Raw genomic sequence first — 27310 nt, 5'->3', positions numbered from 1 at the left:
TGCTGCCACCATGCTAACAATATTGTCATCATATTAGATATCATTTTTTGGGATTCAACTGCGTTAAGTAAGTCATTAACGTATGACCATTTCCATGAGAGGTAGTCGTAACTGACTAATTTCTCATGATTTTTGAATTGTTCACTTAGCACTCATTGCATCGGGTGATGCTCACAGGGGTGAAGAAGTGGGATTGAAACTAGTGAAATGAATCACATAGCATCAATCGTCACTTCCGGGGCTTGCGCCCGGTAACCAGGACTTCTTGGGAGGTCACCCATCCCAGATCTCCTCTGGCTCAAGCGCGCTTAACTGTGGAGTTTTCCCCACAATCAAGCCCACTTAGCTTGGTACCCCATTTGAAAAACCTTAGCAAGTATTGTTCCTCATGAACCATTCAAGTAGAGATCCCTTCAAAAAGAGTGAAGGGATCTCTACTTGAATGGTTCATGAGGCACAATACTTGCTAAGGTTTTGCAAATGGGGTAGCAAGCTAAGTGGGCTTGATTGTGGGGAAAACTCCATAGTTAAGTGCTCTTGAGCCAGAGGAGATCTGGGATGGGTGACCTCCCAGGAAGTCCTGGTTACCGGGTGCAAGCCTCGGAAGTGATGATTGATGCTATGTGATTCATTTCACTAGTTTCAATCCCACTTCTTCACCCCTGTGAGCATCACCCGATGCAATGAGTGCTAAGTGAACAATTCAAAAATCATGTGAGTGCTAAGTGAACAATTCAAAAATCATGAGAAATTAGTTAGTTACGACTACCTCTCATGGAAATGGTCATACGTTAATGACTTACTTAACGCAGTTGAATCCCAAAAAATGATATCTAATATAATGCACTGCCTAAACCCCTAATACTAAAATATTTTCATCGTCAGTTGGGTTGTTGTTACTGTCCCCTACCATTAGACTGTATCCATCGTGTTCATCCAATTGTCACGGTGATGGGTGGGTTGGCTATGTGCCATGAGCTGGAGGGCACGACAATGGTCAGAAACAATCAGGAAGTATGGCAGGTTTTTGAAAATGTAGGATGGAACGTCTATTTCGACAGATTGCATGGGTTTAATGAGGCAATTGCAATTGAATTTGCACTCAATTTAGAGGAAGGGAGCTCTCGGGTACGGGGGATAGAAATCCATGTTACAGAAGAAACCATTGCAAAGGTCCACGGGCTACCCCAGCAGGGGCAGGAATGGTTTTCACGAAGAACCTCCCTTCTAGAGTTCCCCGAAGCATTCTTGCAGGCCGAAGAAAATGTTGTTCAGAAAGGCCGGGGGTATGACCGAAATTCATTACCACACCCATGGGGTGAGGTAGTAGATTTTGTAATGAGATACATAACCTACAAGGGGAGGTATACCACCATGTTTAAATACCATTTCAGAATATTGGCTCACCTCCGGTTCCCACAGGCGGAAGCCTTCTCATTTAATATGCCTTTCTTCCTATTAAGGAGTCTCCAGCTGATGGTGCACTCTGCTCGGCGCTCACAACAAGTGGTAGCAGTCATTACCAACCATGGTCTAGTCCGGCTATTAGTCATGCACGCAATCGGTCGATTTCAAATCCCGTGGGAAACATTCTAGGATTCTAGAGAGGAAGAGATGGTAGCTGCTAGAGCCATTAGAGAAGAAGAGCTTGAAGCGATGGAGGAAGGAACTGGAGTAGAGGATGAATACATAGATCAAGAGGAACTAGAGGAAATGGAGATGGAAACTGAAAGGCTGGAACAAAACTAGGAGCGCGAACACGGGAGGATAGTCGAGGTTGCTCCACAAGAACCAACCTCGACCGCGGAACCGATAAAAGAAGAAGTGCTATAGCAAGGGGCCAATACAAAAAGGGCCACTAGCACCACGACCAAGGCTATCCCTCAAGAACCAACCTCGATCACGGAGCTAGTGGAGCAAATCAGCAACACTTTAATAAGCGAAGAGGGACCACATCAGGCTGAGGTGGAGGAGTCTGTTAATATTGTGGCCGGGGGTGTCCCACAAGAACCACCCTCGACTGTAGAACCAATGGAGGAAGATGAACTTGGACGAGAGGGGCCTGAAGCCGAAAGAACCATTGGGCCAACAGAAGAAGAGGCTATGGGTATAATGGATGGAATTGATGTAATTATGTAAGAATCCATTTGTATCAATGCCATGCTGAAGAAACAATGCCAGCATTGTTTGTTCAAGAACTGCTGGACACGGAAGGTGGTGTTACACAAGAACCACCATCAACCTGTCCGACCCTAGAGACCACAGAGGAATTAGATGTTGGGACTGACGTTATTCCATAAGAACCAACGTCAACCTCAGAACAAGGGACTGCACAGGCGGGGGTTTTAACCTAGAGCAGAGACTCTGCAGACAGAGGGAAAGAGCTCAAGGCTACGACTAGGGCCAAGATAGATCAGGTAGGAAAATTCTTTCAATTTTCCTCTTACTTCTCCATTCTAAAAAGGGCAAGGGTGTCTCGCTCTGCCCGACACACAGAGGAAGATGTGGCCGTTCTGCCAATTTTGAAGTATGATGGGTTGAAGAAGGAACCAGCTGCCACGGGTTTGTTGGCCGCAGACCCCTACGGAGACCTTTCCCAGGAACCTAGAATAAAGGAAGAGGCAGATGTTTTTGAAATGAGGGAACCTGGAAGGGAAGGTTTGGCTGAACCACCGATGGACATCCATCGAGTGAGCCCGACACCTATCGAGATAGCTTCACAGCAGGACGAGGCAAGAGACAGTAAGGAAGTGGCTGCTACCCAGGAAGAGAGGCTAAGCAAAGAAGCCCCGTCGATTAACCCTGTGGATACTCCCTCAAGTAATCCACCACCTTTCGAACCAGATGTAGTACCAGATGAGGTGGTGGTCAAACAAGAATGGGTAGAATTGTGTGAACAATGAAGGATGCCTATGAAGCAAAAATATCAGCTTCAATTCAAAGAAACGATGTGGCTCAAAACAGAGGTTAAGAGGCTGAGAAAACAAATGCACCGGTTGAAGAAACAGGTGAAGAAATACAAGCGGCGGGCTAAGAAGCCCAAAACCATGATTGTCGAAGTAGGGACACAGGTAGATGAAGTGGCAACAACTTCTGTTGCCACTCAGACAGACCCGATAGAATATTTGTTTGAAGGCCATGAGTTTTCTTTGATGGTTGAGGTACAAACTTGGAAATCCAACGTGGCGCAATATCAGAATGAAGCGAAGAAAGCCCAAGAACGAGCATCTACGACTATCTTTGAATATGTGGAGCACATTGATATAATGCGATTGAGGCATGCAAAGCAACAACTCAAGGTGGAGCGGCTGGAAAGGCAAGTAGAAGAGTTAAAAACTGATAAAGAGCAGATGCTCCATTTAGCACAAGAAGTGTTGGCATGTTGCCCTCCCGCTTCTAGTTATTCTTTATTTTTGCATGAATGCTTTCTTTTCTTTTGTTTAGAAAGCATCCAGAAAGAAATTAGTCACGAGATTGAGGACGGTGTACAGTTCCTCTGGATATTGAAAGCCCATGATGTGCCAACTCAAAATTTGATGTGTGAGCTTTACATGCATGGGTATCTCTTATGGGTTGAGAGAGAATTTAATCTGGTTCCATATGTGGGGGACATTCATTTAAGGGCCCTCACCTCTTACACTTTTAATAAGATAAGCTGGCAGAAGGCTTCTGACACGTTCGAGTCAAATCAGGCCACGAAGCCTTTTATGGTAAGAGAACTGGAGAGATCAGTGACTATGTATAATAAGCACACTACATTTTTGGAAATTATGGGAAATAAGGAATGGATGTTGAGGACACAAAAGTGGTGCATCGATCTCTGTGTCAAACAATTGGTCATGTTTCAGGCTGAGGCCCTGGATAGTTGTCAGAAAAGGTGGATGATGTCACCCACATCTGTCTGGAATAGAGAACTGTTTGGAACACCAAATTTTGCACGAGCACTCAGCAGGGTGCCAAGATATGTGGCGTGCATCCAAACATGTGGGGTTTGGCGGATGGGAATTTGATTTTAGTACCCTGTACTATGGTTTCCGGAAGAACGCTACACCCTAGCCTATAAAGTACCAAATGATTGGTGGAAGGAAGTTCTCCTCTCAGAGGGGTTTAAGGTCCCAGGAACAGAAATGGCCGAGGAATATGATCTCGCCTGGCTTTAGGAAGCACATAGCCTATCCAACCCAGATCTGTGGAGACGTCGAGCTGCACGAGGGCGTGCAGAAGGCTAGTTGGGGGAGATGTTGGGCACCAAATTGGCCTATCTTTTCCCTAAATTTCCACTCCTCTTTTCATCCCTTTTGTATTCATTCACATATATTTATTGTGTAAAACTATGAGGTAATTCCCCCTTTTATCGTCTCTTGGGATATTTAATTAATGAAGTAGAGTCATGAGGGTTTTACCTATGCGAACCACTAAGACATGTTATGACCACAGATTATGGAGCGCAGGTGTTGACCGCACGGCATATCGCAGCAGTTCTGTGATTCACAGCAGCTGACCGACCACGATGAAACAAAATAACTGATTTGAAGCTATTCCCAACCTGTTTTTGAATCATTCCTGTTCTTGCTCTCTTGGCGCTAGTGCTGTGATGGTATTGATGTATATCTTTGGGCATATAGTTTCCAGGTTTTGGGGAGAGATGTTATTCTCCTTCGTACTATATAAAAGACAGGTCATTCCTATATCAAAAGTTAGTCAGACCCTGCATTGTATTGTAACAACATTATTCAGATTAATAAGATACAAACCTTTTTGTTGATCTACCGTTTGCTATGAGTAACACAACCCTGATCAGAGAGCTGGGTCCGATCTTTTGATCAGGTCCTGCGTGTTTCCTTGTTTTGTGTGTATTGTTTATTGCTGTGTTGATTTCTTGCTTGCTGTCGCAGATTCCTTAAATAACTGTGAATACCTTTTTAAGTTCCGCAGTTGAGTTTTTATTTTTGTTTTAGCAATGCTTTGATTGGTAATCACGAACCCTTGGTCGATGACATATTGTAACCATGCCCCTGCATATACCTTGCATGTTGCCTTGAAAATAATATGCACTCGGATTGATACATTAATGTTGGGTTGTGTTATATTCTTTCCACGTAGTTAAAAGGGCGTTTGAGGGGCACCCGTAACCCCACTTTATGGGGTCTAGGGTAGCGCCCAAGAAAATTTTGGTTTTGGACCCTATGTTAGGTTGGGTGGACCCACCTATGGTTTTGTACATGATTTTCCCACATGTTTTTTGGACGCGATGGTTTTTGGTCCATGGTGTTGGATGAGATGGTTTTCGGTCCATGGTATTGCACACGATAGTTTTTTGGTCCATGGTATTGGATGCTTCGGCATGTATAAATATGTATTATAACATTGAAAGGAAAATACTGAAAAAAATCAAGCTAGTAGTCCCGGTTTTGGGATCCAAGGGAAAATCTCTGTGTATATGTGTTTTATGTGTTCTACTCGCATTATTTATTTTCTATGTTTTAGAATTCGTATGCAGGTAATTTTTGTACGGGGTTAAAACCTACATTTGGTATCAGAGCAGTTTTGGCTTCAAGGGGACGCCTTTGTTGCTGAGGGGTTTGGCTCAGGCCTGTGGTAGACCCTGTTCAGTGGGATATCTGCAAGATCGATTCTAGTGGTGAAAGAAGATGGTGAGCAGTGGAAAGATAGAGATCGAGAAATTTAATGGTCAAAGTTTTGAGTTGTGGAAACTCAAGAAGGAGGATCTGTTGGTGGATAAAGATCAGTGGATCGCGATAGATCCGGGTATTAAACCAACAGGAGTGTCCGATGAAGAATGGAAGAAGTTGGATCGGAAGGAAAAGAGCACAATACGATTCTGTGTATCAGATTCAGTATTGTTGAATGTATCAGGGGAAGCTACGACGAAGGCTTTGTGGGACAAGTTAGGGACTTTGTACCAATCTATGTCTCTGGTGAATAAACTGTTCTTGCAGAAAAAGCTGTATAACCTGAGGATGAAAGATGGAGACTCGGTGTCAGAGCATCTAAATGCATTTAATACTGTGGTAAGTCAGTTAACATCTGTTGATATTAAAATTTCAAATGAAGATAAGTGCATCAGTTTGTTGTGTTCTCTACCAGATTCGTGGGATAGTCTGGTTATTGCAATAGGTAGCAATGCAACTGCCTTGCATTTTGATGAAATAGTCTCATCCTTGCTGACGGAGGAGATGAGATGGAAAAATACATAGAGCCAGAATGGTGATGCCTTGTGTGTACGAGGACGGTCCCAGAACAGAAACAAAAATAAGTCATTGAGTGGGAGATCTAAATCTCCAAGAAAACCTGTAAAGGTGGTGTGCTGGAAATGCAGAAAGGAAGGGCACTACAAAAGGGAATGTAAATCTAAAGCTCCTGATAAAGGAAAGGGATCTGATGATGCTCCTTCTGCAGAGGCAAAAACCACTTCAAATGAAGGTGGGGATGTGTACTTGGCTTCTTCAAGTACACATGTAGATCACAAGGCATGGTTGATTGACTCAGGTGCATCTTTTCACTTCACTCCCCATAGAGAGTGGTTCTGCGAGTATGAGAAATACAATGGTGGTGATGTCTTCTTAGGGGATGATAGGAAGGCTAGAATCATTGGTCGCAAAAAAGTAAAGTTGAAGTTGCAAGGTGGAAGGGTTAGAACACTTCTGGGTGTTCTGCATATTCCTGCATTGGCCAGAAATCTAATTTCTGTAAGCAAGTTGGATGATGCAAGTGTAAAAACAGTGTTCAAGAAGGATACCTGAAAGATGGTTCGGGGAGCATTGGTATTGATGCGGGGAGTTCAGATTGGAACTCTATACAAGCTGCATGGTAGCACTGTTATTGATGGGTGCAATAGTTCTCTGGTTCCTGAAAGTGGAGTAGAAGATCTAGTGGTATCTGGAGAGAAGACCATACTGTGGCATCAAAGGCTTGGACATATTGGAGAGAAGGGCCTTCGAATACTTCATGGTAAAGGTATGGTAGAAGGTTTGAGTAATAGCTCTTTGGATTTTGATTTTTGTGAAAATTGTGTATATGGGAAGCAGAATCGGGTGAGTTTCCCCTCTGGTAGTAAGAGGGTGAAACAAATATTAGAGCTTGTGCACAGTGATGTGTTTGGACTTGTGAAGGTTCCATCACTGGGTAAGTCTTTGTACTATGTATCATTTATAGATGACTTCTTAAGGAATACATGGATATATTTCCTTAAGAAGAAATCTGAAGTCTTTGACAGGTTTAAAGAATTTAAGGCTCTCGTGGAAAATTAGACAGAGAAGAAGATAAAGGAACCGAGGACAGATAATGGTGGAGAGTTTTGCAACAAGGAATTTGAAGAATTCTATAAGAAATGTGGTATATCACGGCAGAAAACTACTCCATATACACCTCAGCAAAATGGAGTTGCAGAAAGAATGAACAAGACGTTGATGGAAAGGGCAAGAAGCATGCTCAGTGGTGCCGAGTTAGGACAGGAATTCTGGGCAGAGGCGGTGGATACTGCATGTTACCTGGTCAACAGGTCACCTTCATCAGCGTTGGAGGATAAGACTCCACAAGAGGTATGGAATGGTAAGAAACCCTCTCTTTCACATCTGAGGGTATTTGGATGTGATGCATATGTACATGTTCCAAAGGAGAAACGAACCAAGTTGGATAGTAAATATGAAAAGTGCATCTTTATTGGGTATAAGGATGGTTTAAAGGGTTATAAGCTTTGGAACCCAGTCACATGGAAGGTTGTGTACAGCCGAGATGTGGTGTTCAGAAAGGTGAAAGATGTTATTAAACATGAAGTCCAACGAAAGGAACCTCAGAAGATAGAGTTTGAGCTAAAGGAGGAAGAATTAGACTCTACAACAGAGGAGGAATCAGAAGATGAAGAGCCACAAACTCCGGCTGTGAGAAGATCAGTTCGAGAAAGAAGGCAGCCTAAAAGGTATAGTCCATCTACTTTCTGTTCAAATTTTGCTTTATCTATTACTGACGATGATCCCATAATTGTGAAGGAAGTAGTAGATTCAGAGGATGGAAAACTCTGGAAAGAGGCCATGGTTGATGAAATGGCATCTTTGCACAAAAATGAGGCTTGGGATCTGGTGGAGTTGCCGGCTGGAAGGAAACCCATTAGCAGCAAATGGGTGTTCAAAAAGAAGACAAATGTAGAAGGAAAAGCGGAGAAATACAAAGCTTGGTTGGTAGCAAAAGGTTATTCTCACGTGCTGGGAATTGATTTTGGTGATATTTTTTCTCTTGTTGCCAAGGTAACTTCTATTAGATTACTTTTATCTGTTGCTGCTGCTTTTGATTTTGAGGTAGAACAGATGGATGTGAAGACAACATTTCTTCATGGGGATCTGGAAGAGGATATCTACATGAAGCAACCTGAAGGCTTTGCAGCGAAGGGTAAGAAAGAACTGGTATGCAAGTTAAAGAAGTCTCTATATGGGTTAAAACAGTCACCAAGGATGTGGTATCAGAAATTTGATACATTTATACGGGGACTTGGCTTCACCAGAAGCAAAGCAGATCACTGTGTGTATTTTAAATTAATTGGTGACCATGTTATTTATATGGTCTTCTATGTGGATGATATGTTGCTGGTTGGAAATGACAAAGAAATTATCCAGGATTTGAAGACCCAATTGTCCTCCAAATTCGACATGAAAGATCTTGGTGCTGCAAACTATATTTTGGTTATGGAAATTAAAAGAGATCGAGCAAAGAGGAAGCTATGGTTAAACTAGAGGAAGTATGTCGAGAAATTATTGTGGAGGTTTAATATGCAGGATAGTAAAACGGTGAAGGTTCCTATTCCTGTAGGTGTGAGGTTATCTGCTGAACAATGTCCCTAGACACAAGAAGAGGAAGAGGACATGTCCCGTGTCCATATGAAAGTGCAGTCGATAGCCTGATGTATGCAATGGTTTGTACTAGACCAGACATTGCACATGCAGTGGGAGTATTGAGCAGGTTTATGTCAAAACTAAGAAAGGAGCATTGGATAACAGTGAAGCGGGTTTTCAGGTATTTGCGTGGCACTAGTGATTATGGTTTGTGCTACCAAGGAAGATCAGGATTGGACAGAATGTTGGATATTTGTGGCTTTGTTGATGCAGACTGGGCTGGAGATCTGGATCAGAGAAGATCTACAAGTGGGTATGTGTTTAACCTATTTTGAGGTGCAGTCAGTTGGATGAGTAAGAAACAATCTGTAGTGGCACTATCAACTACAGAGGCAGAATACATGGCAGCCACTCATGCAAGCAAGGAAGTAGTTTGGTTGCAGAGATTGTGTTCAAGTATGGGGTTAGTATAGGGAGCTATAAGGATAGACTGTGATAGCTAAAGTGCAATTTTCTTGGCAAAGAACCCCGCATATCAGTCAAAGACAAAGCACATTGATGTTCAGTATCACTTTGTGAGGGATATGATAGAAGACAAAAAGGTGTTGCTGGTATAGGTGGACATTTTGAAGAATATTTCAGATGCATTGACAAAATCTGTGAGCTCTAAGAAGTTCTCTTGGTGTAGAGAGACAATGGGCATTTCAGGGCTAGAAAAATGACTAAGCTCTCTTGTGGCCCCCTGTGGAAAGAAAACAACAAATGGGAGAATGTTGGGTTGTGTTATATTCCTTCCACATAGTTAACAGCGGGTTTGAGGGCCACCCGTAACTCCACTTTATGGGGTTCGGGGCGGTGCCCCAGAAAATTTTGGTTTTGGACCCTATGTTAGGTTGGGCGGACCTACCTATGGTTTTGTGCATGATTTTCGCACATGTTTTTCGGACGCGATGGTTTTCAGTCCATGGTGTTGGACACGATGGTTTTCGGTCCATGGTATTGGACGCGATGGTTTTTCGGTCCATGGTATTGGATGCTTCGGCATGTATAAATATGTATTATAACATTGAAAGGAAAATAATGAAAAAAATCAAGCTGGTAGTCCTGGTTCTGGGATCCAAGGGAAAATCTCTGTGTATATGTGTTTTATGTGTTCTGCTCTCACATTATTTATTTTCTGTGTTTTAGAATTCATATGCAGGTAATTTTTGTACGGGGTTAAAACCTACAATTAATGTAGGAAAAGGGGTGGATAAATTGTTCATACCTAGATACCAACAGCTGCCATGGTCTCAAGGTTATGAAATTCACTTCGAATATCAAGAGGAACATATGAGTGAAATGACTCATCAACCTCCTTGGCCTACTGATGGGCTTGATTATGGCCCTAGGGGCCTCATTCTCCCCATCCTCCCCTTTTGCCCCTCATGCACTAACATCGCATGGGGGTTGGCTCATAATGCAAATGAAAATCAAGCTAGGTATGACCAAGATACATTATTAGACAAAACATAGAGATGCACAAGAATGAAATCAAATCTCATTAATCAAACTACTTGGACAACTAGTACATTATATAGGCACACATAGAGAGCTTCTAGGACAATCTAGATCCAAATAATTCAGATCACCAACACACAACACAAACTACGAAGACACAACTCATGACAGTTAGACTCAAACACTAACTACGAGAACACAACTCATTAACTCTATCTAGACATATCATTTCTACATTATTCCAACATCCACCCTTAACGGAGATATGGATTTTTAGCAATGCCTAGTTGTTGTCTACATATTTCAAAGTTCATCTTTCCAAGAGGCTTGGTAAAGATGTCAGCTACATTCTCACTTGTATTACAATAGACTAAATGAGTCTCATTTGATTGTATCTTTTCTCTTACAAAATGATGCTCAACTTCAATATGTTTTTTTGGCATGATAAATTGGATTATTTGCGAGCTTCATGGAACTTTGATTGTCACATTTGATGCTTGTTAGTCCTTTTTGTTTTTCTCCATCATCTTTAAGAATCCTCCTTAACTGAATAGCTTCACAAGTTGCATTGGTCAAGGCTTTGTGTTCATCTTATGTGGATGACAAAGAAACAGTTGGTTGTTTCTTGATGCTCCATGATACGACCCCCGATCCTAAATTGAATTCATATCCAGAGGTTGATCCTCTATCATCAAGATTTCCAGCCCAATCTGAATCAGAAAAACCTGCCAACTCAACATCAGATTCATCACTATACAAAATACCAAAATAAAGTGTTCCCTTCAGATATCAAAGGAATTTCTTTGCTGCTTTCCAATGGATTTCACAAGGCTTATCCATAAAGTGACTAAGGATGCTGACAGAATACACTATATCTGGCCTGGTGGTGGTGAGGTAGTTCAAACTTCCCACCAATTGACGATACAAAGTTCCATTCACTTCTTTAGATCCATCATCATTATACAACTTGGCATTCTGTTCCAAAGGAGTAGACATTGGTTTTGCATTCAAACATATGAAATCTTTCAAGGATTGTCTTACCAAATTCCCTCTAAATTTCAAGACCCAAACAATAATACAATTCACCAAGGTCCTTCATTTCAAATACATGTGACAACTGAATTTTAATTTCTTCAATCAACCTGAGTGCATTGCTTGTTATGATAAGATCATCAACATACAGAGATATGAAGGCAATGTTCCCATATTCATCTCTCTTGATGTACAAGTTAGGATCACTTTTGCTTCTCACAAAACCTTTTTTCATAAAAGAATGAATCAATTTTCACATACCTAGATCTTGGTGCTTGTTTCAAACCATACAAAGCTTTCTTTAACCTGCAGACAAGATGCTCTTGTCCCTACTTTACAAACCCTTCAGGCATAACCAAATAAACTTGTTCTTTTAATTCACCATTCGAGAAAGTTGATTTGACATCTCACTGATGCATTTTCCAATTTTGTTTTGTAGCTAATGCAATCATGATTCTAATTATATTCAGTTTAGCTACAGGTGCAAAAGTATCTTCATAATCAATGCCTTCTTTTTGTGAATACCCTTTTGCAACCAATGTAGCTTTATACTTATCAATACTATCATCAACATTAAACTTTGGTTTGAAAAACCATTTGAATCCTATGGGAACTTTATCTTTAGGCAATTCTGTTAATTATCATGTGTCATTCTTCATTATAGAGTTGTATTCCTCATTCATTGCATCTCTCCGTTCTTTATATTCTTTAGCTTCTTCATAAACTGAAGGTCTACAACATTCATTACATGAGACATCAATGCATAATCTTTATATCTTATAGGTGGCTGAATTTGACATGATGACCTCCTTAGAGTTTTATTGCTTTCATCCTTCTTTCTACTTTGTGGAGTCTCTTGTTCTCTTCTTGGAGTTTCATGACTATTGGATGCTTCCTGCTCTTGAACCTGTACATGTTCCTGTTCCTGTTGTTGTACCTGTTCATGTTCCTATTCAAAACATGCTTCTATTTTGCAATAATCGTCAATATCATGCCATACAACCGTGTTATTCATTTTATCACCTTCATCCTCATTTTAATGAATCACCACATCCCTACTTGCAAGAAATCTATGTGAACTAGGATCAAACAACTTGTATGCCTTTTGATCATCACAATAACCAATGAAAGTGCACTTAATTGATTTTGCATAAAGTTTTCTTATTTCATCTTTTGGAATATGTGCAAATGCCTTGCATCCAAAACTCTTAAATGATTCACTTTTGGTTTATGTCCATCAAATGATTCAAAAGGTGTTTTCAGATTTAAACTTTTGGTTGGACTCCTATTTTTCAAATAAACAATAGTACTAATGGCTTCGGCCCAAAAACCATTAGATATGTGGCACATTTTATTTTAAGTGGAACCATAAAAAGGTAAAGAGCATTTGACTTGTAGTGTTCAACCCATATGTGAAGCAAAGATTGGGTAGAAATAAGAAAGCCAAGACGCTGAGAAAGTCAAAGAAATAACAAGAGTTGTTTGAAATCTAATTGAAAGAGTTGGAAACCAAAAAGAAAAATAATGTTTTGGCAATAAAATGCATAAACTAATCCATTGATGGCAACATTCTTCCCCTCCTTGTAGATGCAAAGACAATAAAGTAGGCTTGGGATATCCTTGAGAGGATCTTTTGTGTAAGGAGGAGTAATCAAGTTGAAGATAGTAGTGTTGTACAAGCTACTGCAATAGTGCTTCAAAATGAAAAGGAAGTTGGATATATAACAATAGATCTATAGAAAGATGAAGAGTTTAGTGAATCCCACTTGAAAGTGGATGGTAATGGAGTGTTACCACCAACACCTAAGTTTGGCATAGTTAAAGCTACCAATGGAGCAACAAGAGGTTTGGTGGATCCAACAATCAAAATTTTTGATGTTAAGTTTGATGAAGAAAAATTAACTAGTGACGAGTGGTTGCACATGATGCAACATAAATATATCATTGATATGTTGTTATTTGGTGAGAGAAGACCACTTTCGTATGGAAGACAAGTGGAAGACAACCTATTTGCAGCAACAGAGGTTGGTAAAGAAGTGGAAAATAAATATTATGATGTAATGCCAGAGGTAGAGAAGGACGAGGAAGAGGAGAAATCTCTCATTGTAGAGTAGAAAGAACAAAATAAATATGGTTCTACAAATGTTTCTCATATAAAATTAAAATTTATTTTGAGTGTGCAAGTAAATAGGAAAATCATCTTCCAACTCTAGAACAATAACATCGCCAATGGTTCTTGTTTTAAATGTATCATGGCCTATCTTTAGTATCCATGGTATCCTGAAGTGCTTGTCTCAATTATTTCAAGAGTATGGGTATGCTTGCCTCATTTGTAAATAGATGCTATACATATATCATTTTAACATCATTTTTTCTCTCTATAGGATTTCATCCCTTCTCTTTTTCTCTCTCTCTCTATATATTTATATCTCTTTGACAATTTACAAAAGAAATGATGATGTATTTTGGGTACATGATATGCTTCCACCCTCATACATAAGGAGGCATCTATTGTTGGAAATTTTTTTTTTTTTAGGCAAAGATGTCCTAAACTATCATTAATCCCACTTAATACAACCAAAGTATGATTTATGGGCCCATTTTGATTGCTCAAATCATAGTTAAGTTACAATTGACCAATCTTGGGGTCAAGTTACCTTTTCATTATACATGTAAAACAGATAGGTGAACAATAGAGATTTAACTTGTACAAAATTTCCATGGAATATTTTTAATAGTAATAAAGATAGAAAGTTAAGATTTATGTTAAAGGTAGTTATGTTTTTTTTTTTAATTTGGTTTTTAGAATGTTATAAAAATAAATTAAAATAAAATATAAATATTTTGACCATGAAAAGAGTTACGGTTTTTTAGTCATTTGGTTTACCAATTAAGAATTTCCACTATTGAAAATTATATTCCATATTATAATTATTAATAATAAAGTTATAAATTAATTATTTAGTATGATTTACTTTAATCTTGATGATATATATGAAATTACTTTAATTTGAGTGATAGCGAAGTGAATATGACAATGGCAAGAGGCCGTCCAAGAAGAATGAATTCAATTGCTCGTTCAGTGATGTTTATTACTTGATCTTTTGTTGAAATGTGGAGGATTGGACCGTGGAGTCCTGGATTACTGTTCTTGAAGGGAAAATTGTGTTCTCTTCGTGTGGCTGTGAGTGCCTATATGTTCTGGTTTCTTTATCAGTGGACCCCTCACAGATGAGGTAAAGGAGCAACGACAACGTTTATGGTGGACAACAAAGTAGATGTTTGTTTAAGTTAGTGTGGTTTGTGGAATAGACTCCCTAACATGTTATAAGCAAGTCCAGTTGTTGTAATGGTCATTGTATGTACCCAGAAACTCCAAAATGTTTAATGAAATGTAAAAGGTATTTGAAAGTTTGTGGTGATCTTAAAACCACTTTGTAATGGATTGCCTTTGTGGCTGGTTGGTGGTGAGCCAGAAACCATCCATAGAGCCTTAGTGGCTACAGGATTTTCCCGGAGGTGGCACATTTAAGTTCTGGATTTGCCCGGTGGTGGCAGATCGGACTTGCCCAGAGGTGGCACATTTAAGTTCCGGATTTGCCCGGTGGTGGCAGATCGGACTTGCCCGAAGGTGGCACAGTTAAGTTCTGGATTTGCCCGATGGTGGCAGATCGGACTTGCCTGGTGGTGGCATATTGCCTGAGTGGCTAACGTGTACACAGGAGCTTTGTGCTCGTAGGAGCAGGTGGACTGCAGTAACACCTGGCTCATGGTCTCAGATATTGGTGTGTCTGAGCATAAGAGGGTCGGCGCACTTTTCTATCTGACAGTTGCGTCGAAAGGGGCAATCAGCGCAACTGTTTGCGATTGTTATTTGGACATGAATATTTGGCTTAGAAAGGCACTGATCTCTCTTTGTTTTTGGAAGTTCTGCATATGCAATTCGCCCGATGGTGGTGGATTTGACTATCATGACAAATAGTCATTAAGGGGGGGAGTTAGAAATAATTAATTCCTACTTGTCTATGGTTGTAATTCTCCATTTGAGGAGTTTGTTCCTACATAATAGGAATTAGCTAGAATATAGTTTCTCCTAGTTTAGTCTGTGGTTGAGAGAATCTCTCAACCACACTACTGTACGTCTAAGATAGAATTCCTATCTTGAGACTATTGCTTGTACAAATATGTGTGTAATTTCCTTGATGTAATAATATAGAATTTTTCTGCTGTGTGCTATTTTATCTATATCTACAGCTTCAATTGATATGTTGAGTGGAATCTACAGGGGCATGTTGTTCGGAGTGCAATCATCTGTAAGAGGAGAACTATCACTAGAAATAGTCGACAATGGTTGTCAATGGCTTGCAGTGCCACCAATATATTGAGAAAAGAATGTGTTGCGCTAGTCGCCACTGTGAGCCATAACCACATCCACCACTTAATGGAATTCACTTAAGGAAAAGTAAATTTTAGTGTTATATATGAGTAAATCCATTATGTTCATCATATCTATGAGCTTGTTCTTTATGTAAGGGAAACTGAAAATTCAATTCTTAGTGAAGGATTTTTATTTTAATGTGGCACATTTTATTTTAAGTGGAACCATGCAAAGGTAAAGAAATGGTGATGTATTTTGGGTACATGATATGCTTCCACCCTCATACATAAGGAGGCATCTATTATTGGAAATTTATTTGATTTTAGGCAAAGATGTCCTAAACTATCATTAATCCCACTTAATACAACCAAAGTATGATTTATGGGCCCATTTTGATTGCTCAAATCATAGTTAAGTTACAATTGACCAATCTTGGGGTCAAGTTACCTTTTCATTATACATGTAAAACAGATAGGTGAACAATAGAGATTTAACTTGTACAAAATTTCCATGGAATATTTTTAATAGTAATAAAGATAGAGGGTTAAGATTTATGTTAAAGGTAGTTATGTTTTTTTTTTTTTTTTTTAATTTGGTTTTTAAAATGTTATAAAAATAAAATATAAATATTTTGAACATGAAAAAAGTTAAGGTTTTTTAGTCATTTGGTTTACCAATTAAGAATTTCCACGATTGAAAATTATATTCCATATTATAATTATTAATAATAAAGTTATAAATTAATTATTTAGTATGATTTACTTTAATCTTGACGATATATATGAAATTAATTTAATCTGAGTGATAGCGAAGTGAATATGACAATGGCAAGAGGCCGTCCAAGAAGAATGAATTCTATTGCTCGTTCAATATTTTGTACATGATTGTGGAATTGTGGAAAAATCCTGTGTGAGTGATGTTTATTACTTGATCTTTTGTTCAATTTTTTCTATAATCTATGTAGTTCTTGGTAATTTAGGCGGTGTATCAAATCCGTTCCTTCAGTGTATCAAAGCCGTTCCCACTCACCTAAAAAATTATACATAAGCAAGCACATAGGCCTCAATGGAACTTAGTGATGGGCTTTCCAATTCGGTGCAAAATAAAGCCCATCTAACCTTTCCTAGGCACATAAAGGCTATATTAAATCTCTCCTTTTACACTTAACAATGTTTTCTTAGCTTTAATAAGTTCTTAGGAAGGTTTAGAGATAATTGCTTATTATGTGCCTAATATTAATTAACTTGTAGAATATTGAGAGAATATTGAGCGAATTTTGAAGATATGTAGAATGAGAGAATTTCGGGACTTTCTTCGATGGAGCAACAAATGAATAGGATATTATAAAATTATTGAAAAAATTTTGTAGCTCCATTGATTGATAAAATCTAGGGATGTATTCCCTGATACAAGAGAAATCAAAACTCAGTATTTAAAGAAGATTCCTATTGTTGAGGACTAGATCCACATTTTGAGGGATTTTGGAGGGGAAAGATACCTCCTTTCAAGGGGGATGCTTCCCCATCAAATTGTATAAGTACTAATTCAAATTAGCTCCTAGGGGCATGAAATTTTTGGCCTTGTAAAGAAAAATTGTTATTTAGCAATTCTACTTTCATTTATAGCAGGGATGTACTTGATTTAATCTGAGTAATGAAGTTTGGTTTCATTTCTAGCTTCTGAGGCTTGGTTTCCCTCATAGGAATTTGAGTATCCTTGGGATTGGCCATCCTAGGAGCCTTAGGTCCTTACTATACAATTTGTTTATCTTCTTTGCATTTCTTAGTCACTGACATATCTTATTATTGCATTTCGTATTTTTGCATTTAGTATTCATGCTTCATTTGTTGTAGGTTAAATTAGTTAAATGATTGAAATAATTTGATTTTTAGGTCATACATATAGTTAAAATTATGAATCATCCTTATAACAACTCTACAAAATCATATTCATCATTGAGTTACTTGGATTAGTTTACTAGTTCATAATTCTGAAATTTCTAGTTTCAGTAATAATTTTTTGTTGAATTTTAGCACATGTTAATGAACCTATTTTGAGTTTATTCCACTTATGTTGAAGTTTAAAAACATTCAAATTAATCAAAAAAATTCACCCCATAGCATTTTCACTATATTAGGTGAGGAATTTGAGTATTTAGATCAACTTACTAGTTCATTGTTATGAAATTTCTGGTTTTTAGTTGTAAATTTCTGCTGAATTTTAGCACATGCTAATGGAGATCTTTCAAGTTGGTTCCACGTAGATTTAATCCTAAAAAAATTAAAATTAATATAAAAAATTCCTGCAACATTTTCATTTTATTAGCTTAGGAATTTGGCAGGTTAACTCGAGAAATAAGCTTGCTAGAAGTTTCGTGTAGCAAAATGGAGGTATCTTGCAACAATCTTGTAGTAACACAAATTTCCCTAAATTTCTTCTAGAATTACATCCAAAGATTTTCCTTTATTTATCATCACTCCATAATCTCGTTTAAACCTTTAAGATGGATTTGAGAATACCAGAGACTCCATAGGCACTTTGCTTCATAGTTTGATCTGGATTCTCTCCGCTACTAGAATTAACCAAGATCTTTTAATTCTGTGATGTTAACAAAATTGCATGTGAAAGAGTATGAAAAACCGTATGTGCGTGCTTTAAAGAAGAGGAAAAATAATGACAACCATAAAATCAAAGAACACAAACAAGTTGATAATGAAGTTCACCAAGTGTGGGTTACGTCTACGGGCTAGACGTTAAGAGTGGGGAGGCTGCTTCATTAAATGTTGAAGAATGATGTTAAGTACATGGTACATTATTTGTCATTACAAGGGTAAACTCCCTCAAATAGAGTGGGATTTCCCTCCATGAGATGTTCTCCTATAAGAGCTCTCACTCATATGGGCCCTCCTTCAGCATGACAAGATGATAAATTCTCATATGACATGGCATACAAGTATCTTTCAACATAATGGTAACAAGGATCTCAACAATAAAATCATCATCTCAGCAAATCAAAAGAAAGACATAGCATCACTACATCATATACCTCCACTTCCGGGGATGGCATGAAAATGCAAATCTTAGTTACAAAAACAGACATCATCGTTGAATTTGTGGCACGAAATCATGTTAAACAACTATAAACTTGACCCCTTTCTGACACTGTCAAATCTGGACCCTCGGGAATCTCAAAGATTCTCCAAAGATTCCTTATTAATGACTCCCTGAAATCTTGCTGCTCAGATGACCATTCTGAGTCCACCATCGTCCTCCTTGTAAAATTTTGATAAAAATGACTATAAAGTTGGCATCATTCTACCTTTGTAAAAAATTAGCATCCAAGGGAATCTTTTAGATTCCTCAAGCTTTTGCAAAATGAATATTCTCAAAATGGTTATGTCTTCAAAAACATGCCATCTGAATTTCGCTATTATTGGGTTCAGCGCTGCCTCTTCTGTCCCAGGTGAATGAATGTTTGGGTTTAAATATGTGTTTTTGCACAAACAATACAAAGACAAGACACTTGGGCAATTGGTGGTAGGGTTAAGTTGGGCAAGGGAGGTCGGTGGTTCCAACCCTGCCCTCACTTGAAATTTCGTGTGGTTACATAACGATTTTGGTGTTTTACACAATTTGGTGGTAGAGGCGCGTTTAGTTTGGTTTTGTTTTGATTAGGCTGCCACATTGGGCAGGCTGGCCACTAGTCGACGTGAGTTCAAACCCTGTCGACGCAATGTATTCTGCCATGTTGTGCCGTTTGGTTGGGTGGGCCCGCCATTGGGTGGCCCACCCACCTTTTTTGACTATATCATATAACAATTTCGTTGGGGGTGGCAGCCCACCACCCCTTTTTATATTTTTTTCATTTTACTTAAACAATATGGTCAAAATTTTCCCACCGAATTTTTAGGATCACCGGCAAAATTAAAGAGGCAAAATAATTCGCCCATTCTAGCAGTTATTGTAACATGATTAGTTGATAATTTAAATTTTCTTATATAATAGGTTTTGGTACTTTAGAAATAATAAATGGGTTTGCAAGAGTAAAATGCACCGTCAAAATGTAAATTTAAGTCTCATTAGCTGGTTGATTTAGTTAATCATGCATTAAACATGATTAAATGATGTAATAAAGTAAATTCAAACATGGTTTACAAACAACCGAGAATGAATTTTAAAAAACAGAAAGTGGTTTTTTCTTATAACATCCTCATGTACAAAAACCACTCTCAGTTTTCTAACAGCTATTATGGTTTTGGAGATACAAATGCATCTTTCAAGGCATGTTTTCCAGAAATTTCATGTTTTAGTCACCTTTTTGAAGAGAATATGGTAGCTAAACAAAGATGAATCTTGGAAAACTAGAGGAGGTTTTTGTTCCTACAATTATATTATACAAAAACCTCTCTCCGTTTTGTAACAGAGGTTATGGTTTGGGATATTCGGATGAATCTTTGCAAGCATGTTTTCCAGAATTTTCCTTTTCTTAGTGAGTGTTTTCAAATGCAGTTTCTAGCAGGGGGAAACAAATTTTCAAAAAATGAAAGGGGTTTTGTTGCTAACATCATCATTTACAAACACTTCTCACAATTTTCTAACATCTATTATGTTGGGAGGCACAAAGGTATTAAAGGACCCTATTTTTCAGAATTTCAGGAGGAAAAAGCTCAAAGACAGCTAGTGACTTGGAGGCCACTTGATAAAATATGAGTTGCAATCAAATTTAAATTTCTCTTCTTGATAAAAAAAAATCCTCAAGGATAGTACTAGAACTCTTGAAATAGTTTTAGTTACCTTTATTTGTGTTCTACTTTTGTAATACAGTTTTCTGATATTTGTAATAACTCTTGATATTTTTATCAAGATATTCTGTGAGGAAATTGTATAAATACTTCATCAATTGAAGAAATATGGGTTGGATTTTGATGCCAAGGCTCTTAAACTATGTAATAGCTTCTATTATAGAATTCTAATGAAAGCCTTCCAGCTCGAGTTATGACAAAATTTTGTGATTCTTGTATGTCTTTCTAGTGTTTCCATAACTTGTTTCTACATATGCTCAAAGAAATTGTAGGAAGGTTTGGGTAAGGTAGATTAAGTCTTAATCTCCCTATAATTCCCTGAAAAATCATAACCTTTAGAAAGAGATTAGCTTATTAGACTATCTGTTTGAAATAGCTCCTCTTGGAATCCGTTTCACTTTGGCCTTCTGTTACCTTTGAATATGTTTTTGTTGGGCTGTAGAAATCAAGGATAATTTTAGGGGCGAATGTTCGCCCTTTGGCGAAATTAAGGGGTTTTAAATTTTTAGTGGGCGAATATTTTGTATCATAGTACATTTTTACAAATCACCTCAGATAGCCCACCTTATTTTAAGGGAGAGGGTAAAAAAGGTAAATTTAGCCCTTAAAATTACGACTTACAACCTTCCATTCGCCCATTTTCAAGAATAGGTTTTATTTAAGTGAATCCATTCGCCCATTTTCAAGAATAGGTTTTATTTAAGTGAATCCTATGGGCCAAATACCATATTTATAAAAGAGGTATGGTAAATTAATAAAAATATAAATAAATGAGAGGTATGGTAAATAAATAAAACATTTTTTATATTTACTCCATAAGTCACCTTATATACATGTAAAGGTGTAAACAAATAAAAATATAAGTAAAGTGGAGGTATGGTAAATAAATAAAACGTCTTTTTATACTTACTCAAACGGTATGGTAAATAAATAAAAATATAAATAAACTAGACGTATCGTAAATAAATAAAACCTCTTTTTATATTTAGTCCATAACCCTCGTTCTATTTATGAAGGCTCAAGAAAGAGGTTTTATTTAAGTGAATCCTATGGGCCAAATACCATATTTGTAAAAGAGGTATGGTAAATTAATAAAAATATAAATAAATGAGAGGTATGGTAAATAAATAAAACATTTTTTATATTTACTCCATAAGTCACCTTATATACATGTAAGGGTGTAAACAAATAAAAATATAAGTAAAGTGGAGGTATGGTAAATAAATAAAACGTCTTTTTATACTTACTCAAACGGTATGGTAAATAAATAAAAATATAAATAAACTAGACGTATCGTAAATAAATAAAACCTCTTTTTATATTTAGTCCATAACCCTCGTTCTATTTATGAAGGCTCAAGAAAGAGGTTTTATTTAAGTGAATCCTATGGGCCAAATACCATATTTGTAAAAGAGGTATGGTAAATTAAAAGAGGTTTTATTTAAGTGAATCCTATGGGCCAAATACCATATTTGTAAAAGAGGTATGGTAAATTAATAAAAATATAAATAAACGAGAGGTATGGTAAACAAATAAAACATTTTTTTATATTTACTCCATAAGTCACCTTATATTTACGAACACTCAAAAAATGGGTTATATTTAGGTGAAACCTATGGCCAAAATACTATGGGACAAATACCATGGAATGGATTGTTATTAATACCATGCAAAAAACCATTATTAGCCCTAATATTAGAATTAATAAAAATAAAAATGGCACATGGTATTGACCCATGGTATTCACCAAAATGGCACATGGTATTCACCTGGAATGTAGCCTACTTAAATGAGGGAATTAAACCAGCATGTAGCCTATGCTAAGATTCACTAGGACTTTACAAAGTTTTATTATTTAGTGAAAGACTCGCCAAGATCTTACAAGATTTTATAATTGAGTAAAATATTCGCCATGCCTGGTGAGAGATTCGCCAAAAAATTATATATACATATTATATTATTCATAAAATCGCCTTCCATTTTTCCTATATACCATGGAGATTCGCCCATTTATTATATTTTTAAATTTAGGGGGGGTTCTTAAAATTTTCCCTGGTAGAAATCTTCTACACACATATAAATTTCCCTAGTTGTTAAGTAGTCAGTCTGACTGCTCAATTATTAGGAATCCCCTTACATTCTTCTACCATAATTCTTGAAAAAGCTAAGTCATTCTGTCAGGCTCGAAGCTGACACTTTCAGAAGGGACCCTGTGAGAGAGGTCTTTAATCATGATAAGGGATTATCATTAATCGCCAACCATCCCCAATAAAACCATAAATCTGGCCAGTGTGCTTCAAAGGCTTTTGTTCAGTGACAGATGAACAATGTTAAACAAAGCCTCATAACAATTGATGGAGCCCCCTCTGTTTCAAGGGCCAACTTGAACCTAAAGGCTAGTTGAGTTTGTTTCCTGGCATAGTTTTTGCATCCAAGGATTGCCTATGGGAAACAGGTACAAAATCTGGCGCCATTGCATTTCTTTTCTGGTGAAAAAGGAGTAGACATTTATTATTGGTTGCATTTCTTTCACCTGGCGACTCCACTTTGTCATATGGCGATTCCACTGGGTGACCAATCCCACCGTTTCGAAATTTCAGCTACCTTTACTGCTATGCAAGGTTCATTGATACTTTCAATCAGTAGTATATGTCTCTCCCTCTCAGCCATGGTCAAAAATCTAAAATGTCTACAGAGGATGCAACTTTTAAAGTACACCTATGAGTATAGGTTTTCCATGGGATTTTATGTTCATATTGTATATATTCTTCAGATTTTCAGCTCCTCACAACATGGTTTGTCAATAAATCCACTTCGCACTTGGTTACATTGGAAAGAGGATTACACCTAATAGTGAAAAAAATTTCAGTTCAGTTAGATAGAGGTGTGGGGATTAAATAGATATTTGAGTTTCAATATGTAGTAGATCAACGTGTTCGATGTGTATGAGTGGTGTGATTTGAAGAGTATATGATAGATCAACTTATATTTTCAGTGTTTAGAAATTTTCAGTTTTCAGATTTCAATATGAAAGAGTATCTGAATTAGTGCAGGCATATGGTTGCATTTCACAGTTGTAGGTTGTAGTGTGTAGTGTGCAGTAGCAGAGTATTCAAATGAAAACACTGATCCATGGAGATTCGTTATATTTCGACATAAGATGGAAAATTGGTGGTTGGTGGTTTTATGGTATGACTCCATGCCCAACACTAAAGGCAACCGGTCTACTAGTTCTCTGCATCCCACAGGGGGAATTAGTCCCCATTGGAGCCGATGTTGTAAGATGATTAGTTTTTGATAATTTAAGTTTGCTGATATAATAGGTTTTAGTAGTTTAGAAATAATAAATGGGTCTGCAAGAGTAAAATGCGCCCTCAAAATGTAAATTTAAGTCTCATTAGCTGGTTGATTTATTAATCATGCATTTAAACATGATTAAATGATGTAATAAAGTAAATTCAAACATGGTTTACAAACAACCGAAAATGAATTTTCAAAAATGGAAAGAGGTTTTTATTTATAACATCCTCATGTACAAAACCCACTCTCAGTTTTCTAACAGTTGTTATGGTTTTGGAGATACAATTCCATCTTTGAAGGCATGTTTTCCAGAAATTTCATGTTTTAGTCACCTTTTTGCAGAGAATATGGTGGCTAAACAAAGATGTATCTTGGGAAACTGGAGGAGGTTTTTGTTCCTCAGATTAACAGAGGTTATGGTTTGGGATATTTGGATGAATCTTTGCAGGCATGTTTTCCAGAAGTTTCCTTATTTTAGCCATGGTTTTCAAATGCGGTTTTCGAGCAGGGGGGGAACAAATTTTCAAAACATGAAAGAGGTATTTGTTGCTAACATAATCATTTACAAAAACCTCTCTCATGTTTCTAACATCTATTATGTTTTGGGAGACACAAAGGTATTACATGACCCTATTTTTTAGAATTTCGGGAGGAAAAAGCTCAAAGATAGTTAGTGACTTGGAGGCCACCTCATCAAATATGAGTTGCAACCAAATTCGAATTTCTCTTCTTTATAAAAAAAATCCTCAAGGATAGTACTAGAACTCTTCAAATAGTTTTAGTTACCTTTATTTTTGTTCTATTTTTTTTAATACAGTTTTCAGATATTTGTAATAGCTCTTGATATTTTTATCAAGATATTCTGTGAGGAAATTGTATAAATACTTCATCAATTGAAGTAATATGGGTTGGCTTTTGATGCCAAGGCTCTTAAACTACATAATAGCTTCTCTTGTAGAATTCTAATGAGATCCTTCCGGCTGTGGTTATGACAGAATTTTGTGTTTCTCGTATGTCTTTATAGTGCTTTCATAACTTGTTTCTACATATGTTCAAAGCAATTGTAGGAAGGTCTGGGAAAGGTAGATTAAGTCTTAATCTCTCTGTAATTCCCTGCAAAATCATAACCTTTAGAAAGAGATTAGCTTATTGGACTATTTGTCCAAGATAAGTCCTCTTTCACTGGTTTTTTCTTTATGTTTTCTGATAGCCATTAAAAGAGATTAGCTTACTAGACTATCTGTCTGAAATAGCTCCTCTTGGAATCGGTTTCACTTTGGCCTTTTGTTACATTTGAATATGTTTTTGTTGGGCTATAGAAATCTTCTACACGCATCTAAATTTCCCCAGTTGTTAAGTAATCAGTCTGACTGCTCAATTACTGGGAATCCCCTTACATTTTTCTACCATAATTCTTGAAAAAACTAAGTCATTGTGTCATGCTGGAAGCTGACACTTTCAGAAGGGACCCTGTGAGAGAGGCCTTTAATCATGATTAGGGATTATCATTGATCGCCAACCATCCCCATTAAAACCATAAATCTGGCCATTGTGCTTCAAAGGATGTTGTTTAGTGACAGGTGAACAATGTTAAACAAAGCCTCGTAACAACTGAGGGAGCCCCCTCTGGTTCAAGGGCTAGCTTGAACCTAAAGGCTAGTTGAGTTGGTTTCCTGCCGTAGTTTTTGCAGCCAAGGACTACCTACGGGAAACAAGAACAACAACAACCAAAAAAGTAACTTTGATATTAGTTTTTGTTGATAATTTATTTTTTATAAAATTCTAGTTATTTGTCACTAAATTATCTATAAATATTATATAATTTTTGTTTTATTGTTTTAGATTTATTTGTACACTAGTAATTCTGTTCTACTTTTATTTTACAAGTAAAATAAAAATTACATGTTAGAAGTTCAATTTAAAAACTCATTACCTAATATAGTTCATTGCTTCTAAAATTAGATGCATTTAAAAATAATGTGTAATAATTCTAAATAAAATTTAATTCTATAAATAATGTTTCGTTAGCACACGGTACAATTAAATATATTTTATTTCTTTCAAGTTATTTAGGAAAGTTTCAAATGGTCCACCCTGATATGTTGCATGCAAAAAAAACATAGAAAAAAGAACAATAACATCGCCAATGGTTCTTATTATCCATGTTTTTAAAAATTAAATGTTATTATATTTGTTGTTTTAATTTTTTGTTTGAACGTGACAAGCTCAATTTAAATGTCCACATCTTCCTGTATAATTAAAAAACTGGATTGAATTTAACGTGTGCCATAGACTAATATGAACTACATAAAAATCTAATAAAGGCTTCATGCAAAGCCTTGTTTTATATTAGTAATGGATTAGATTGGAAATTGGAAAATCTTATTGTTTTATTCACACTCAAAAACTTACCCTTCACCTTTGGTCTACTACTTAAAATGTCGTTGATATTTCTGGATAATTATATTTTCAAGTCCGTTGCTTCCCAATCATTCTGATTATATATTAATGAGTTTGCATCACAATTAATATAGAATTAAGCATATGTACACATATATGAAATTGAAAATACAAGATATAAATAATTTTCTGATAGAAATAAAGAATTAAATTTATTGATTAAATTGGCTGGTGTAATAGATTATGATTTAAAAGAAATAAATGGAAAGGTAAAATTAGTAGAAATATGGTGTGTAGTCATTGACGAAAATGCGTAGTCATATCATGCAAAATAAAGAAAAATATTTAGTCTTACAATATCATCTGCATTTGGTGAACATTGTAAAGTATATGGTGAATCCATTTTGGATTCTTGACCCACCATTGTTGCATAAAGGGAAATGTGTAGCTACCACTATTCGTGCATCACCATTTTTGCACACAAGGAGAAGCTAGTGAGTGATCTTGGTGATATTTGCAGCTTCAATTGATATGTTGAGTGGAATCTACAGGGCATGTTTTTCGGAGTGCAATCATCTGTAAGAGGAGAACTATCACTAGAAATAGTCAACAATGGTTGTCATTGGCTTGCAGTGCCATCGATATATTGAGAAAAGAATGTGTTGCGCTAGCCGCCACTGTGAGCCATAACCACATCCATGTTGGAACTACTACACACCTACATGCGGACTCTTAGTTAGAGCATGGGACTACATGCAAGATTCCTTCTGCATGATTTACTCCTTGATTTGCTCCTTCTTTATCTCCGCAACTGGTTAGTTCTTCTGCATGATTTACTCCCTAATTTGCTCCTTCTTTAACTCCACAACTGGTTAGTTCTTCTGCATGATTTACTCCCTGATTTTCTCCTTCTTTAACTCCGCAACTGGTTAGTTCTTCTGCATGATTTACTCCCTGATTTGCTCCTTCTTTCACTCTGCAACTGGCTAGTTCTCTCCGGAACTTGTTGTAGGTGTTGAGTCTTCTCATTGATCACCACTATGGTGCATTAC

The sequence above is a fragment of the Pinus tabuliformis genome, chromosome 6, assembly GCF_031772625.1.
Source record: "Pinus tabuliformis cultivar Carrire ecotype Pingquan chromosome 6, CPIR1, whole genome shotgun sequence".
NCBI classification, from domain to species: Eukaryota; Viridiplantae; Streptophyta; class Pinopsida; order Pinales; family Pinaceae; genus Pinus; species Pinus tabuliformis.
The sequence above is the reverse complement of the archived record's forward strand: the minus strand, read 5'-3'. Positions refer to the sequence as shown.